Below are 17,377 nucleotides of genomic sequence, written 5' to 3'. Positions count from 1 at the left end.
TTGGCAAATCTCGGTCCATTCCGAGAAAGTTCAACACCCGCACACGAAAAGAGGCAAAAGGGGGCGCTGGAGGATGTAGGAGTGTCGGATTGAGAAACAGACAACGGGGAAAATGCTCGGATGCATGAGACGAACACGTATGCAAAAGCGATGCACATGATGACATGATATGAAATGCATGACATGGACAAAATGCAAAACAAAGACAAAACCCAACCACGAAGGGAAACTCACAACACAACTCTGGAAAAGGCAAGAGTCAGAGTAAAAATATGGAAAGTTGTATATGGGCATTACATTTTGTTTCAATAAAGTGCCAAATAAGACCTTTGGGAAGACTTGGGTGAAAGTTAATGTGATCTTGCTGTAAAAACAGAAACTTTGCGCTCACGAGATTAGCTGTCATTTCTTACAGAAGAGTGCGATTGAGGTGATTCTTTTTTCAGAAGATTAATAGACAAATTCCTCACGTCCACCAATTTATTTCATAATTTTTGGAGTAGCAGAATTATGGTTGGTGTTCAGATCATTACAGACTGTTCTGTTTTTGACAGATTCTGTTTTCATTGCATAGTTTGCTTGTTTTCTAGTTTCTATGGCTTATATTTCTCAATATAAATTGTAGAAATGATATGGTACAGTAGGCATTGTGTGAGAACAATTATGAACCTTGTCTTTGACAGTAACAAAGTGAATGGTTTACTCATTATCATACTAACCTATGTCACGAAGTTCTGTTAAGTTTTGTGTGATTGAAGTTTTCAAGCTTTGGGTGAGATATTGATATGAGGAGAATAAGGAGTGGAAAGACCCTAAGCTTGGGGGTGCCCAAGGCACCCCATGGTAATATTCAAGAAAGACTCGAGCGCCTAAGCTTGGGGATGCCCCGGAAGGCATCCCCTCTTTCGTCTTCAAAACTATCGGTATACCTTACTCGAAGCAATATTTTTATTCGTCACATGATATGTGTCTTTCTTGGAGCGCATTTTCATTTTTACTTGATGTTTGAATAAAACCATTGGATCTGAAATCTTGAATGAAAAAGAATCCTCCCATGGCTATTTAATTATTTGACTACTCAGTATTCTTCACTTATATCTTTTTGGAGTAGTTTGTCATTTACTCACGTGCTTCACATATATACTATGAGTAAATGGTTGAATGAATTGAATATCATAAATTTGAATTTATATACGTTTCATATGCTTACACATGGGGAGTAATGACTTCATACATAATAAGTATAGGTAGTAAACTTATTGGAAGTTAGCAAACGCAGAATTGGTCACTTGAACAATTCATGAAAGAATATTGAAGGAAGAGAGATTTCACATATAAATATACTATCTTGGACATCTTTTGCAATTGTGAGCACTCATTAAAATATGACATGCTAAAAGGTTTTTGGACAAGGAATACAACTTAATGGGTTGTGTTTTCCTATATCTAAAGCATTATATTGTCTTGGATCATCCAACATGTTGAGCTTGCCTTTCCCTCTCATGCTAGCCAAATTCTTTGCACCAAGTAGAGATACTACTTGTGATTCCAAACATTCATTAAACCCAGTTTTGCCATGAGAGTCCACCATATCTACCTATAGATTGAGTAAGATCCTTCAAGTAAGTTGTCATTGTAGCAAGCAATAAAAATTGCTCTCTAAATATGTATGATCTATTAGTGTGGAGAAAATAAGATTTATATGATCTTGTGATGTGGAAGAAATAAAAGCGACCGACTGCACAATAAAGGTCCATATCACAAGCGGCAATATAAAGTGACATTCTTTTGCACTAAGATTTCATGCATCCAACCATAAAAACACACGAAAACCTCTGCTTCCCTCTGCGAAGGGCCTATCTTTTATTTTTGTCATGTACTTTATACAAGAGTCATGGTGGTCATCACCTTTCCTTTTTACACTTTTTCCTTTGGCAAGCACTTTGTGTTGGAGCGATCCGGATATATATATCCACTTGGATGTAGGTTTTCATAAATTATTATCGTTGACATTACCCTTGAGGTAAAAGGTTGGGAGGCGAAACTATAAGCCCCTATCTTTCTCTGTGTCCGATTAAAACTTTGAACCCATAAATATCACATGAGTGTTAGCAATTGTGAAATATTAAATGATAGTGTGGAGTTTGCTGAATCAAAGCTCTTACATATACTCTTCCCGAAAATAAGATGAATTGCAATTGTTTGATGACTAAGAGCACGGTTTGTTAGTTCTCAAGAAAGTTTATGATCTATACTTTAACATGTGAATAGCTTGTTACTTGATCATGAGAAGTTTTATGAGTTGAGATACTATTATAATATATAATGATGCTAGAAAAAGTGATTGGAATTATCATTGATCAAATTTATGCACTTTCTAGCATTCACACTTCAAAAATTATTTCTTTTATCATTCACCAACTCAAGGACGAGCAGGAATTAAGCTTGGGGATGCTGATACGTCTCCAACGTATCTATAATTTACGAAGTATTCATGCCATGTTTATAATAGTTTTATATGATTTTGGTATGATTTGATTAGAACTAACCCGGACTGACGCTGTTTTCACCAGAACTACCGTGATGTTGTTTTTGTGCAAAAATAGAAGTTCTCGGAATGCGATGAAAATCAACGGAGAATTTTTCTAGAAAATATAAAAAAATACTGGAAAAAAATCTACCAGAGGGAAGTCCCGTGGGCCCCACGAGGGTGGGGGCGCGCCCTGTGCCTCATGGACTTCCCATGGGCCCCCCTGGCTTGTTCTCGACGCCAACCTCTCCTATAAATACCCAAACCTCCAGAAAATAACCTAGATCAGAAGTTCCACCGCCGCAAGCCTCTGTAGCCACGAGAAATCAATCTAGGCCCTCTCTGGCACCCTGCCGGAGGGGGCCGTCATCACCGGAGGCTATGGAGGAGGATCCCAGAGGGGCCATCATCGCCATGAAGGCCAAGATCCAGAGGGGGAACCTCTCGTCATCCATGGAGGAGGCGATGGAGGAGGAAGCACAAGGGGGAGAACCTCTCCTCCTCTCTCTCGGTGGTGCCAGAGTGCCATCGGGAGGGGAATCATCGCCGCGGTGATCGTCTTCATCAACATCACCATCATCATCACCATCCTAATCTCTTTTACGTGCTCCACTCTCCCGCACCCTGCTGTAATCCCTACTTGAACATGGTGCTTTATGCCAGATATTATGATCCAATGATGTGTTTGCCATCCTATGATATTTTGAGTAGATATCCTTTGTCTTTGGGTTGACTGATGATCTAGATTGGTACGAGTTGTATGTTTTATTTTGGTGCTATCCTATTGTGCCCTACGTGTTGCGCAAGCGTGAGGGATTCCTGCTGGAGGGTGTTGCAATACGTTCATGATTCGCTTATAGTGGGTTGCTTGAGTGACAGAAGCATAAACCCGAGTAAGGGGGTTGTTGCATATGGGATAAAGGGGACTTGATGCTTTAGTGCTATGGTTGGATTTTACCTTAATGGTCTTTAGTAGTTGCAGATTCTTGCTAGAGTTCCAATCATAAGTGCATATGATCCAAGAAGACAAAGTATGTTAGCTTATGCCTCTCCATCATATGAAATTGCAATGACGACTACCGGTCTTCTTAACAATTGCCTAAGACAATTCCGCACACCGACCCATCATTATTCCACACTCGTTATTTATAATATTTAGTAATATATTCTAACTTTATGATAACATCACCTACTTTTATATTTTAGCTCTCCGATATCATGCAAAGTTATCCTCTTCATACCCACAACATAGTTTTATTTCTCGTTTCTAGTTGGAAGCAAACGTTCGATGTACGTAGAGTCGTATTAGTGGCAGATATAGGACTTGTGAGAATATTGATCTTACCTTTAGCTCCTTGTGGGTTCGACACTCCATACTTATCACTTCCACCTTTGGGAATTGCTACGATGATTCCCTGCACTTGGGGATTATCATTTAGCGATCAGCTAAAACAGCTGGTCGAACTGCATAGGGTGGCCGAACTGGCCATGAAGGATTTAATAATCCGGCTATGGCTTGCCGAAGTCATACCCAGGAGCTACTTCGGGCTCGTGAAGCGGCTGGTCAATGCCTTCCCTGGGCTTGACGTCATCAAGCGGTCAGTCTGCATCGAAGGTGTGCGGATGGCCTTCGCCCGTGTCAAGATACAGTGGGCGAAGATGGATGCCGTCAAGCTTGCGACCGAGGGACCGCCCGCTGGCAAGGAGCACCGCACGCCGGAGCGGTATTTTGATGATGTCCTCAAGGGATCCCGCATTGTAGAGGGTCAGTGTTCAAAAGATATTATCTTTCAATGAGTACCTTCGTGTTATCCCACCATGTATGATGAAAACAAGACTAATATGTAATATAATGCTTGCTGTTTATTTTGGAATTTTACCTCCTGTGTGGTCGTTTTATTAAATCTGAGAGTTAGCCAGTCGTCGGCTTCAGCCCCCACGTAGGTAGTACGGGGGTGTTCGGGATGGAATCTAAACACTCTTGATCCAAGAATTTGGTCCTTGAAGGAGGTGTTTAGCGCAGCGAACCAGGCAATCGGACTATGTGGCTTTATCACCCTCACTTAGCCATAGGAGTTTGACAATAAAAATGTAGGTGCAACCCCTAGTTCGCATTTAATTCGGACTAGGGTGATGTAAATACCTGATCGGATGAAGACCGATTCATCGCAAAATGCGGAAAAAATCGCAAAAGATTTTTAACCTCCGAAGGGCTGACCGGCTCACACCGCATCATGACAGTCAGTTTTCGGCTTTCTCTACTGAGGTGCTCATCCGGATAAACCAGGACACAATCACAGTAGTTCTCCCTTTACTACCCTAGCCGATAGAGCGGAACGTAAGGTAGTAAGCACAGGAGCTGGGCAACCCAACTATTGACCAAAGACATGATTCAGAGCCGATGCATATAATGCTAAATTTGGGAGCCGAACTATAATACAAAAGTGTTGGACTTGTTGTCGTAGTATGGAGCGCAATAAAGCCCCTGGCGAATTACGGTGTACCAAAGTGTACGGATGCTGTCGATAAGAATAGCGAAATAAAATGAAGTAAAAAAGCTAGTGCCACATGAGTTAGGCCGCAAACTGTTTTCATTATAATTTTAATTAATACATCAAAGTGTATTTGTACAAATAGTGCAATAAGCAACAGGGCTATTTAACAAGCCAAGACCAAGGGGGAGATGCGTACGGGTCCTGAAAACAGGTAGAATGATCATTAAGAAGAACATTTAGAGATGCCCCCACACGTCTGTGCTACTTGCCACCTTGGTATATCCATCCTTTGAAAGGACCGATTATCAGGCCGTCGAGAGGGGCATGTGGAAAAGAAACCTGAAAAGGATAAAAAGAAAAGTAAAAGTATGTGTGTCCAGGGAAGGCCGAGCCATATTGTGGACCACAGTCTGGTTATGCCTCCATCTCTTCCCATTGTATTTTTAGTGCATAGTTATGTACGCATGGTACGTATGCCGCTACTTGGTTGGGACTGAGATGGATGCTGAATTGCTGGTCGAGCTCCTGATGAGTTGGAATGTCCTACTGTAGAGTAGTCTGGACTTGTTTGACAGTGTTCGGGAGCATGGCCGCTGAATTAAGTTTCTGCTTGTGAAGGCTGCTCTGTACTTCTGCTACCAGGGCCGCGGTGTGCTCCTCAGTACGGAGGGAGCGCTCTGTGTTTCCATTGACTATGATGACACCGCGTGGTCCAGGCATCTTGAGCTTTAGATAAGTATAGTCTGGGACCATGTTAAAACAAGCAAAAGCGATATGCCCGAGCAGTGCATGGTAGCTACTGTGGAACGGGGCAATATCGAAAGTCAAGCCTTCGCTTTGAAAGTTGTTCGGTGAGCCGAAAACGACTTCCAATGCAATTCAACCCGTGTAGTGAGCCTCTATGTCAGGTACTGCTCCCTTGAAGGTAGTTGTGGTGGGATTGATTCTTGAAGGATCAATGCCCATTTTGCGGACAGTGTCTTGGTAGAGTAGATTAAGGCTACTGCCGCCATCCATAAGGACTTTCGTGAGATGGAACCCGTCGATAATTGGGTCGAGGACCAGAGCTGCTGAACCTTCGTGACGAATACTAGCTGGGTTGTCTTTGCGATCAAAACTGATCAGGCGGGCCACCCATTGGCTAGATTTTGAGGCGATCGGCTCAATGGCGTAGGTGTCCTATAGTGTGCGTTTGCGCTTCCCTGTAGGGATGTGTGTCATGCATACCATGTTTACTGTTTTTACTTCAGGGGAAATTGCTTCTAACCCCCGGTGTTCAGTTGGCGAGTCTCTTCGTCGTCGCTGTCACTGGGCGGCCCCTTCCCCTTGTGTTTGACATTAAGCTTGCCAGCTTGTTTCAAGACCCAATAGCTTCTGTTGGTATGATTGGCTGGTTTATCGGGGGTGCCATGAATTTGGCAGGGTCGATCCAGTATCTTGTCTAGATTGGATGGTCTGCCTCTGTTTGCCTTGAATGGCTTTTTACGTTGACCGGGTTTGGAGCTGCTGAATCCGGTGTTGACCGTGGTGTCTTGCGTTCCTTCGTTATTATTTCGAACCTAGTGTTTATTGCGTCGTGGCTTGCCGTTGCCGTCTCAAACTTTGAAAGTGCCTGGATCACTGGTGCTGTTGCTTCTACGAGCGAGCCAGTTGTCTTCTCCCGCGCAAAAGCGGGTCATCAGAGCGGTAAGGGCTGCCACGGATTTTGGTTTTTCTTGACCAAGGTGGCGGGAGAGCCACTCGTCTTGGATGCTATGTTTAAAGGCCGCAAGGGCTTCGGCGTCCGGACAATAGACAATTTGGTTCTTTTAATTAAGAACCTAGTTCAGAGCTTCCTGGCTGACTCCCCGGCTACTGGATGATACGTCTCCAACATATCTATAATTTTTTATTGTTCCATGCTATATTATATTCTGTTTTGGAGGTTTAATGGGCTTTATTATACACTTTTATATTATTTTTGGGACTAACCTATTAACCGGAGGCCCAGCCCAAATTGTTGTTTTTTGCCTATTTCAGTGTTTCGCAGAGAAGGAATATCAAACGGAGTCCAAACGGAATGAAACCTTCGAGAACGTGATTTTTGGAACAAACATGATCCAGAGGACTTGGAGTGGATGTCAAGAAACGAACGAGGAGGCCATGAGGCAGGGGGCGCGCCTACCCCCCTGGGCGCGCCCTCCACCCTCGTGGGCCCCTCGTAGTTCCACCGACCTACTTCCTCCTATATATACCTACGTACCCCCAAACCATCAGACACGGAGCCAAAACCCTATTTCCACCGCCGCAACTTCTGTACCCGTGAGATCCCATCTTGGGGCCTTTTCCGGCACTCCGCTGGAGGGGGCATCGATCACGGAGGGCTTCTACACCATAGCCTCTCCGATGATGTGTGAGTAGTTTACTTCAGACCTTCGGGTCCATAGTTATTAGCTAGATGGCTTCTTCTCTCTCTTTGGATCTCAATACAAAGTTATCCTCGATTCTCTTGGAGATATATTCGATGTAACTCTTGTTTTTGCGGTGTGTTTGTCGAGCTCCGGTGAATCGTGGGTTTATGATCAAGATTATCTATGAACGATATTTGAATCTCCTCTGAATTCTTTTATGTATGATTGGTTATCTTTGCAAGTCTCTTCGAATTATCAGTTTGGTTTGGCCTACTAGATTGATCTTTCTTGCAATGGGAGAAGTGCTTAGCTTTGGGTTCAATCTTGCGGTGCTCGATCCCAGTGACAGAAAGGTAAACGACACATATTATATTGTTGCCATCGAGGATAAAAAGATGGGGTTTATATCATATTGCATTAGTTTATCCCTCTACATCATGTCATCTTGCTTAAGGCGTTACTCTATTCTTATGAACTTAATACTCTAGATGCATGCTGGATAGCGGTCGATGTGTGGAGTAATAGTAGTAGATGCAGGCAGGAGTCGGTCTACTTGTCACGGACGTGATGCCTATATACATGATCATACTTAGATATTCTCATAACTATACTCAATTCTATCAATTGCTCGACAGTAATTCGTTTACCCACCGTAATACTTATGCTTTCTTGAGAGAAGCCACTAGTGAAACCTATGGCCCCTGGGTCTATTTTCCATCATATTAATCTTCCATCAACAAGCTATTTCAATTGCCGTTTATTTTGCTTTCTTTACTTTTACTCTTTATCATAAAAATACCAAAAATAGTATCTCATCATATCTCACTCTCGTAAGTGACCATGAAGGGATTGACAACCCCTTTATCGCGTTGGTTGTGAGGTTCTTAATTGTTTATGTAGGTGCGTGGGACTTGAGCGTGGCCTCCTACTGGATTGATACCTTGGTTCTCAAAAACTGAGGGAAATACTTACACCACTTTACTGCATCACCCTTTCCTCTTCAAGGGAAAACCAATGCGGTGCTCAAGAGGTAGCAAGAAGGATTTCTGGCACCGTTGTCGGGGAGTCTACGCACAAGTCAAGACATACCAAGTATCCATCACAAACCCTTAGCCCTCGCATTACATTATTTTCCATTTTCCTCTCGTTTTCCTCTCCCCCACTTCACCCTTGCTGTTTTATTCGCCCCCTTTTTCCGTTCGCCTCTTTTTCGCTTGCTTCTTGTTTGCTTGTGTGTTGGATTGCTTGCTTGTCACGATGGCTCAAGGTAATACTAAATTGTGTGACTTTGCCAATACCAACAACAATGATTTTCTTAGCACTCTGATTGCTCCTCTTACCGATGCTGAATCTTGTGAAATTAATGCTGCCTTGCTGAATCTTGTCATGAAAGATCAATTCGCCAGCCTTCCTAGTGAAGATGTCGCTACCCGTCTAAATAGATTTGTTGATTTGTGTGATATGCAAAAGAAGAAAGATGTGGACAATGATATTGTTAAATTGAATCTATTTCCTTTTTCGCTTAGAGATCGTGCTAAAACTTGGTTTTCGTCTTTGCCCAAAAATAGTATTGATTCATGGAATAAATGCAAAGATGCTTTTATCTCTAAGTACTTTCCTCCCGTTAAGATCATCTCTCTTAGAAACGATATTATGAATTTTAATCAACTTGATCATGAACATGTTGCACAAGCTTGGGAGAGGATGAAATTAATGATACGTAATTGCCCTACTCATGGTTTGAATTTGTGGATGATTATACAAAAAATTTATGCCGGATTGAATTTTTCTTCTAGAAATCTTTTAGATACAGACGCGGGAGGCACTTTTATGGAAATCACCTTAGGAGAAGCTACTAAACTCCTAGATAATATTATGGTTAATTATTCTCAATGGCATACCGAAAGATCTACTGGTAAAAAAGTGCATGTGATAGAAGAAATTAATGTTTTGAGTGGAAAGATGGATGAACTTATGAAATTGTTTGCTAATAAGAGTGTTTCTTATGATCCTAATGATATGCCTTTGTCTACCTTGATTGAGAATAATAATGAATCTATGGATGTGAATTTTGTTGGTAGGAATAATTTTGGTAACAACGCTTATAGAGGAAACTTTAATCCTAGGCCGTATCCTAGTAATTCCTCTAATAATTATGGTAATTCCTACAACAATTTTTCTGGAAATTTTAATAAGTTGCCCTCTTATTTTGAGACTAGTGTTAAAGAGTTTATGAATTCGCAAAATAATTTCAATACTTTGCTTGAAGAAAAATTGCTTAAGATTGATGAGTTGTCTAGGAACGTGGATAGAATTTCTCTTGATGTTGATTCTTTGAAACTTAGATCTATTCCACCTAAGCATGATATCAATGATTCTCTCAAAGCCATGAGAATTTCCATTGATGAGTGCAAAGAAAGAACAGCTAGGATGCGAGCTAAGAAAGATTACTTTGTGAAAGCGTGTTCTTCTAATTTTTATGAGAATAATGATGAAGATCTAAAAGTTATTGATGTGTCCCCTATTAAATATTTGTTTTTCAATATGAATCTTGACAATGATGGGACTGGATATGAGTCAACTTTAGTTAGAAGGCGTCCCAAAAATTCGGAGTTTTTAGATCCTGATGCAAAATTTGGTAAAAGTGGGATTGGAGAGGTCAAAACTTTAGATATCAATGAACCCACTATCTTGGATTTCAAGGAATTTAATTATGATAATTGCTCTTTGATAGATTGTATTTCCTTGTTGCAATCCGTGCTAAACTGTCCTCATGATTATAGCCAAAATAAAGCTTTTACTAAACATATCATTGATGCTTTGATGCAATCTTATGAAGAAAAACTTGAGTTGGAAGTTTCTATCCCTAGAAAACTTTATGATGAATGGGAACCTACAATTTAAATTAAAATTAAAGATCATAAATGCTATACTTTGTGTGATTTGGGTGCTAGTGTTTCCACGATTCCAAAAACTTTGTGTGATTTGCAAGGTTTCCGTGAATTTGATGATTGTTCTCTAAACTTGCACCATGCGGATTCCACCATTAAGAAACCTATGGGAATAATTAATGATGTTATTATTGTTGCTAATAGGAACTATGTGCCCATAGACTTCATTGTTCTTGATATAGATTGCAATACTTCATGTCCTGTTATTCTTGGTAAACCTTTCCTTAGAACGATTGGCGCAATTATTGATATGAAGGAAGGAAATATTAGATTCCAATTTACGTTAAGGAAAGGTATGGAACACTTTCTTAGAAAGAAAAAAAATTACCTTATGAATCTATTATGAGAGCCACTTATGGATTGCCTACCAAAGATGGCAATACCTAGATCTATCCTTGTTTTTTATGCCTAGCTAAGGGCGTTAAACGATAGCGCTTGTTGGGAGGAAACCAAATTTTATTTTTATTATTTGCTTTTTGCTCCCGTTTAGTAATAAATAATTTATCTAGCCTATGTTTTGGTTGTGTTTTTTATGTTTAATTAGTGTTTGTGACAAGTAGAACCGTTGGGAAGACTTGGGGAAAGTCTTTTTGATCTTGCTGTAAAAAACAGAAACTTTAGCGCTCACGAGAATTGCTTCCATTTTTTATTGGAGAGTTCTATTTGGTTAATTCATTTTTAATATGATTAATAGATAAATTCCTCACGTCTAGAATTTTATTTTAGAATTTTTAGAGTTCCAGAAGTTGGTGTTAGCAACAGATTACTACAGACTGTTCTGTTTTTGACACATTCTGTTTTTCGTGTGTTGTTTGCTTATTTTGATAAATCTATGGCTAGTAATAGAGTTTATAAATCATATAGAAGTTGTAATAAAGTAGGTTTAACACCAATATAAATCAAGAATGAGTTCATTACAGTAACTTGAAGTGGTGTTTTGTTTTCTTTCGCTAACGGAGCTCACGAGATTTTCTGTTAAGTTTTGTGTTGTGAAGTTTTCAAGTTCTGGGTAAGGATTTGATGGATTATGGAACAAGGAGTGGCAAGAGCCTAAGCTTGGGGATGCCCAAGGAACCCCAAGGGAAATATAAGGACACCAAAAAGCCAAATCTTGGGGATGCCCCGGAAGGCATCCCCTCTTTCATCTTCGTCCATCGGTAACTTTACTTGGAGCTATATTTTATTCACCACATGATATGTGTTTTGCTTGGAGCGTCTTGTATAATTTGAGTCTTTGCTTTTAGTTTACCACAATAATCCTTGCTGTACACACCTTTTGAGAGAGACACACATGATTCATAATTTATTAAAATACTCTATGTGCTTCACTTATATCTTTTAACCTATATAGTTTTTGCTCTAGTACTTCACCTATATCTTTTTAGAGCACGGCGGTGGTTTGTTTTATAGAAACTATTGTTCTCTCATGCTTCACTTATATTATTTTGAGATTCCTACAAAACAACATCGTAATTTGCTTTAATTGTGAAATTAGTCCTAATATGATAGGCATCCAAGATTAGTAAAAACTTTCTTATAAGTGCGTGAATACTAAGAGAAGTTTGATGCTTGATAATTGTTTTGAGATATGATGATGATGATATTAGAGTCATGCTAGTTGAGTGGTTATGAATTTGAGAAAGACTTGTGTTAAAGTTTGTGATTCCCGTAGCATGCACGTATGGTGAACCGTTATGTGATGAAGTCGGAGCATGGTTTATTTATTGATTGTCTTCCTTATGAGTGGCGGTCGGGGACGAGCGATGGTCTTTTCCTACCAATCTATCCCCCTAGGAGCATGCGCGTAATACTTTGTTTTGATAACTAATATATTTTTGCAACAAGTATATGAGTTCTTTATGACTAATGTTGAGTCCATGGATTATATGCACTTTTATCCTTCCACCATTGCTAGCCTCTCTAATGCAGTGCACTTTTCGCCGGTATCATACACCCACCATGTACCTTCCTCAAAACAGCCACCATACCTACCTATCATGGCATTTCCATAGCCATTCCGAGATATATTGCCATGCAACTTACCACTGTTCCGTTTACTATGACATGCTCCATCATTGTCATATTGCTTTGCATGATCATGTAGTTGACATCGTATTTGTGGCAAAGCCACTGTTCATTATCTTCATACATGTCACTCTTGATTCATTATCCCGGTACACCGCCGGAGGCATTCATATAGAGTCATATTCTGTTCTAAGTATTGAGTTGTAATACTTGAGTTGTAAGTAAATAAAAGTGTGATGATCATCATTATTAGAGCATTGTCCCAAGTGAGGAAAGGATGATGGAGACTATGATTCCCCCACAAATCGGGATGAGACTCCGGACTAAATAAAAAAGCCATAAAGAAAGAAAAGGCCCAACTAAGAAAAATGATAGAAAAGAGACAAGGGACAATGCTACTATCCTTTGTCCACACTTGTGCTTCAAAGTAGCACCATGATCTTTATGATAGAGAGTCTCTTGAGTTTTCACTTTCATATACTAGTGGGAATTTTTCATTATAGAACTTGGCTTGTATATTCCAATGATGGGCTTCCTCAAATTGCCCTAGGTCTTCGTGAGAAAGCAAGTTGGATGCACACCCACTTAGTTTTCATTATTGAGCTTTCATACACTTATAGCTCTAGTGCATCTGTTGCATGGCAATCCCTACTCACTCACATTAATATCTATTAATGGGCATATCCATAGCCCGTTGATACGCCTAGTTGATGTGAGACTATCTTCTCCTTTTTGTCTTCTCCACAACCACCATTCTATTCCACCTATAGTGCTATATTCATGGCTCACGCTCATGTATTGCGTGAAGATTGAAAAATGTTTGAGAACACCAAAAGTATGAAACAATTGCTTGGCTTGTCATCGGGGTTGTGCATGATTTAAATATTTTGTGTGGTGAAGATAGAGCATAGCCAGACTATATGATTTTGTAGGGATAACTTTCTTTGGCCATGTTATTTTGAGAAGACATGATTGCTTTATAAGTATGCTTGAAGTATTATTACTTTTATGTCAGTATTAAACTTTTGTCTTCAATCTTTCGGATCTGAATATTCATACCGCAAATAAGAGAATTACATTAAAAATTATGCTAAGTAGCATTCCACATCAAAAATTCTGTTTTTATCATTTACCTACTCGAGGACGAGCAGGAATTAAGCTTGGGGATGCTTGATACGTCTCCAACGTATCAATATTTTTTTATTGAGCCATGCTATATTATATTCTATTTTGGAGGTTTAATGGGCTTTGTTATGCACTTTTATATTATTTTTGGGACTAACCTATTAACCGGAGGCCCAACCCAAATTGCTATTTTTTGCGTATTTCAGTGTTTCACAGAAAAGGAATATCAAACGGAGTCCAAATGGAATGAAACCTTTGGGAACGTGATTTTTGGAACAAACGTGATCCAGAGGACTTGGAGTGGACGTCAAGAAACGAATGAGGAGGCCACGAGGCAGGGGGCGCGCCTACCCCCGCCCCCTATGTCAGGACCCCGATTCCAAGTCACATCGATCTAACCGGTAACACCTCATATCACTTTGCGGCCTCACGCACGGTATTCCCACGGGTGTCGCCTTACCATGGCCCGGGACCGTTTGTGCCTTTTGGCTCACATATATGATAGTGTCGCTAGCATCCATATGACAGAGAACCCGGGCCAACATGGCTAGTCGTGAACCCAAAGCGGCACCAACCTATGGGGACAGGCATACATGAATCACATCGAGCATGTCGGTCAGTAGCGTGTGAATCCGGGCTGTAGCACTGGGCTAACAGGACTCCGGGAACCCGGGCTGTAGCAGGCTAGGCAGGACTCCGGATGTCACCGCGTGACATTTCCCCGAAGGGACAGACACAGGAACGAAGTGAAACACATGCCGGCCAGTCAAGTGTCCTGAGCAGTAGTGTTGGGCTACCAGGACCCTGGTGAACCAGGCTGTAGCGGACTACTATGGCTCATGGAAGCACTAGACTACATTTCCCCATAAGAGAGGCTGCCAAGGATAAACAACTAGATTGTCGGATCCCACACATACCAAGCATTTCAATCATACACACAATATGCTCGATATGTGTAAATACAACATGGCATCACAACATAACTCTACGACTCAAGTATTTATTCATTAGGCTCCGAGGAGCGAGATATTACAAACATGGGTCTCATGACCCAACAATCATAGCATACAAATCAAAGCACATGCGGAAGCTTAACATGTCTGAGTACAGACATCTACAAATGAAAAAGGCTAAGAAGCCTGACTATCTACCAGATCCTGCCGAGGGCGCAAGATCGTAGCTGAGGTATCAAGCTAAACGTCGAAGTCCACACGGAACTACTAGAGAGACTGACGTCTCTTTGCAAAACATAAAATAGGCAAACATGAGTACAAATGTACCCAGCAAGTCTTACATCAGAACTAACTACATATGCATCGTTATCAACAAAGGGGGTGGTGGAGTTTAACTACAGCAAGCCAGCTTTGACTCAGTGGCTAACCTGAACTACGACTGCAAGCAACTCTTTTGAGGTGGCGCACACGAGTCCACATATTCACCATATCAATACACCACTATGGATCCGCTCCTGTCTCCCTACGAGAACGCCATCCATAGCACTCACGCTTATCTTGCACATTTTAGAGTATCCACTTTCACTTGTCTATGAACTGTATAGGCAACCAAGTAGTCCTTTACCGCGGATGCGGCTATTCGAATAGATGATGTTAACCCTGCAGGGGTGTACTTCTTCACACACGCTCTCACCACTTACTGCCGTTTACACGATATGTACTCGGCAACCTTCAAGCGGAAGCCCAACGAGGATGTCGGCCACGGCCTACCTAAACACTCAAGTCTCTAGTCCAGGTTTATCGCCTATCCAGGTTCCATCCGTAGGGAGTCCGCCGAGGTTTCCACATAGGGCCCCGAACGATGTGTACAGGATTCCGAGACACCAAACGGGCGCCCGGCATGCCCGGCCACGGTGTATCTACCGCATCATAGCCCACCCCTAGGGTCAGCGCTACGCACGGCCGCCAACACATATCCTATAAACACCAGAAACTAGTTGCAACTCCTGGACAGAGGACTGGAGTGGTTAAGAAGCCGAGAGGGTCCATTTGTTTCGGGCCCAATGCATGGTAGTAGCTGGTTCTTAAATCACACATACAGATCTCGATGCTTAAGGACGGTTCCAATGAAACAACCCACCATGTACTCCTACATGGCCTCTCATTGATACCTTTACCAAATCGTGTTCAACACACTTAGCTCACACACAGTAGGACATGTTCACAACTTTCCAATTCATCCCCGATGAATCAGACCTAACATGACTCTAACCAATAGCAGGCATGACAAACAAACATGAATGAGTAGGCACATCACGGCTCAAACAACTCCTACTCATGCTAGTGGGTTTCTTCTATTTACTGTGGCAATGACAGGTCATGCAGAGGAAATGGGTTCAATTACCGCAATATGTAACAATTGAATCGTTGTTGTCCTAATGCAGTAAAAGAGAGCAGGAGCGAGAGAGTGGGATTGTATCAGAATGAACAAGGGTTTTTTGCTTGCCTGGCACTTCTGAAGATATTATAGCTCTTCGTCGGTGTCATCGAACTCATCGTCGGGAGCACGTCTATCAAGAGGGGACAAATACCGGCAATAGAGAAGGAAAACAGAATCAATGCAATGCACAATATGATGCATGATCATGACATGTCAAAATGTTGTGTTTTGAGCTAATGCAACTACAACCAGAAGGTTTTCAGCTTATTTGAACCAAAGATTCAAATACAACTCAAGTTGTGGGTTCATATAAGTGCATTAACATGTTTGACCTAAACAGCAAGGTTAAGTTGCTCAAACATGCATGAAACCAGTACATATGGATAGATTGGATTTTTCTAATCATTTTTCATATATAATTTATTTCATTCTGAGCTATAGATTAATTTCTATGATTTTTTGAAGTTTATAACATTTTCTGGAATTTCCTATATAAAATTAAATCCAGAAAATACTTATTGCGTCAGCATAGCGTCACTGTGACGTCACCACGTCAACGGGGCTGGTCCAAGTCAAACCTGACCAATGGGGCCCACTGGTCAATGACTCAGGGCCAGTTAGTGTCGCTGGCAGGTGGCCCTGGTCAACTGCCATGTCAGCCAGTCAACCCTGACGCGTGGATCCGCTAGTTTTGTTAATTAATCTAGCTTAAAACTAAACAGTGGCTTAAGTGGGCAGCAGGGCCCACTGTCATTGTCTAGAGGGTGGGGTTAATTAGTGGGGTTAGCTGCTAATGATGTGCCACGTCGGAGTCACCGTAGTTCAGCCGGCGGCGACCAAAACTGTGGCGGCAACTCGCCGGAGTTGCTCAAGTTTCACGTACAGGCCGCGGTTTGAGCCGCGGTTGGTCTCTATAGGTAGCTGGCGTTGCAGCGCGTCGGCTGGTGGCAGTAGCCGGGCCTGGGGTGGCCGGAGTCGACAACCACGAGCTCAAAGGCGGCAGCCGGAGTCGACGGCCACGAGCTCAAAGGCGGCAACCGGAGTTCGGTGGGGCACGGGCGGGGCACTGCGGCTTGCGGGCAAGTGAGCGAGGTAGCTGGGCGGCGTCTCTGGCATTCCAAGAGCACATTGGTGCAACTGGTCGGAGCTGAGGTGCTTAGGAGCGAGGACCTCATCGGCCATGGCAGACGGCAGCTCCGGTTACTCGCGGGGCAGTGGCTACGGGACGAAAACGACGACGTGGTTAAGGGGGAAAGGACCGGGAGCTCACGGTGAGGCTGACGACAGGCTCAGCTGGCTCGGGGACGACCGGAAGGCGACGAATCCGTCGATGGAGTCCGCGGTCGTGCTCGGGGAAGATGACTCGTGGCGGCGATGTGGGGCTCCCGCGGTGGCGTGGCTCGGGGTGGAAGAAAGAGGGGGTCGAGGCGGAGCCTCTGGGCCGATCAGAGAAGCGAGGGGGGGCGG

Source organism: Triticum dicoccoides, chromosome 6A (assembly GCF_002162155.2).
Source record: "Triticum dicoccoides isolate Atlit2015 ecotype Zavitan chromosome 6A, WEW_v2.0, whole genome shotgun sequence".
NCBI classification, from domain to species: domain Eukaryota; kingdom Viridiplantae; phylum Streptophyta; class Magnoliopsida; order Poales; family Poaceae; genus Triticum; species Triticum dicoccoides.
The sequence above is the reverse complement of the archived record's forward strand: the minus strand, read 5'-3'. Positions refer to the sequence as shown.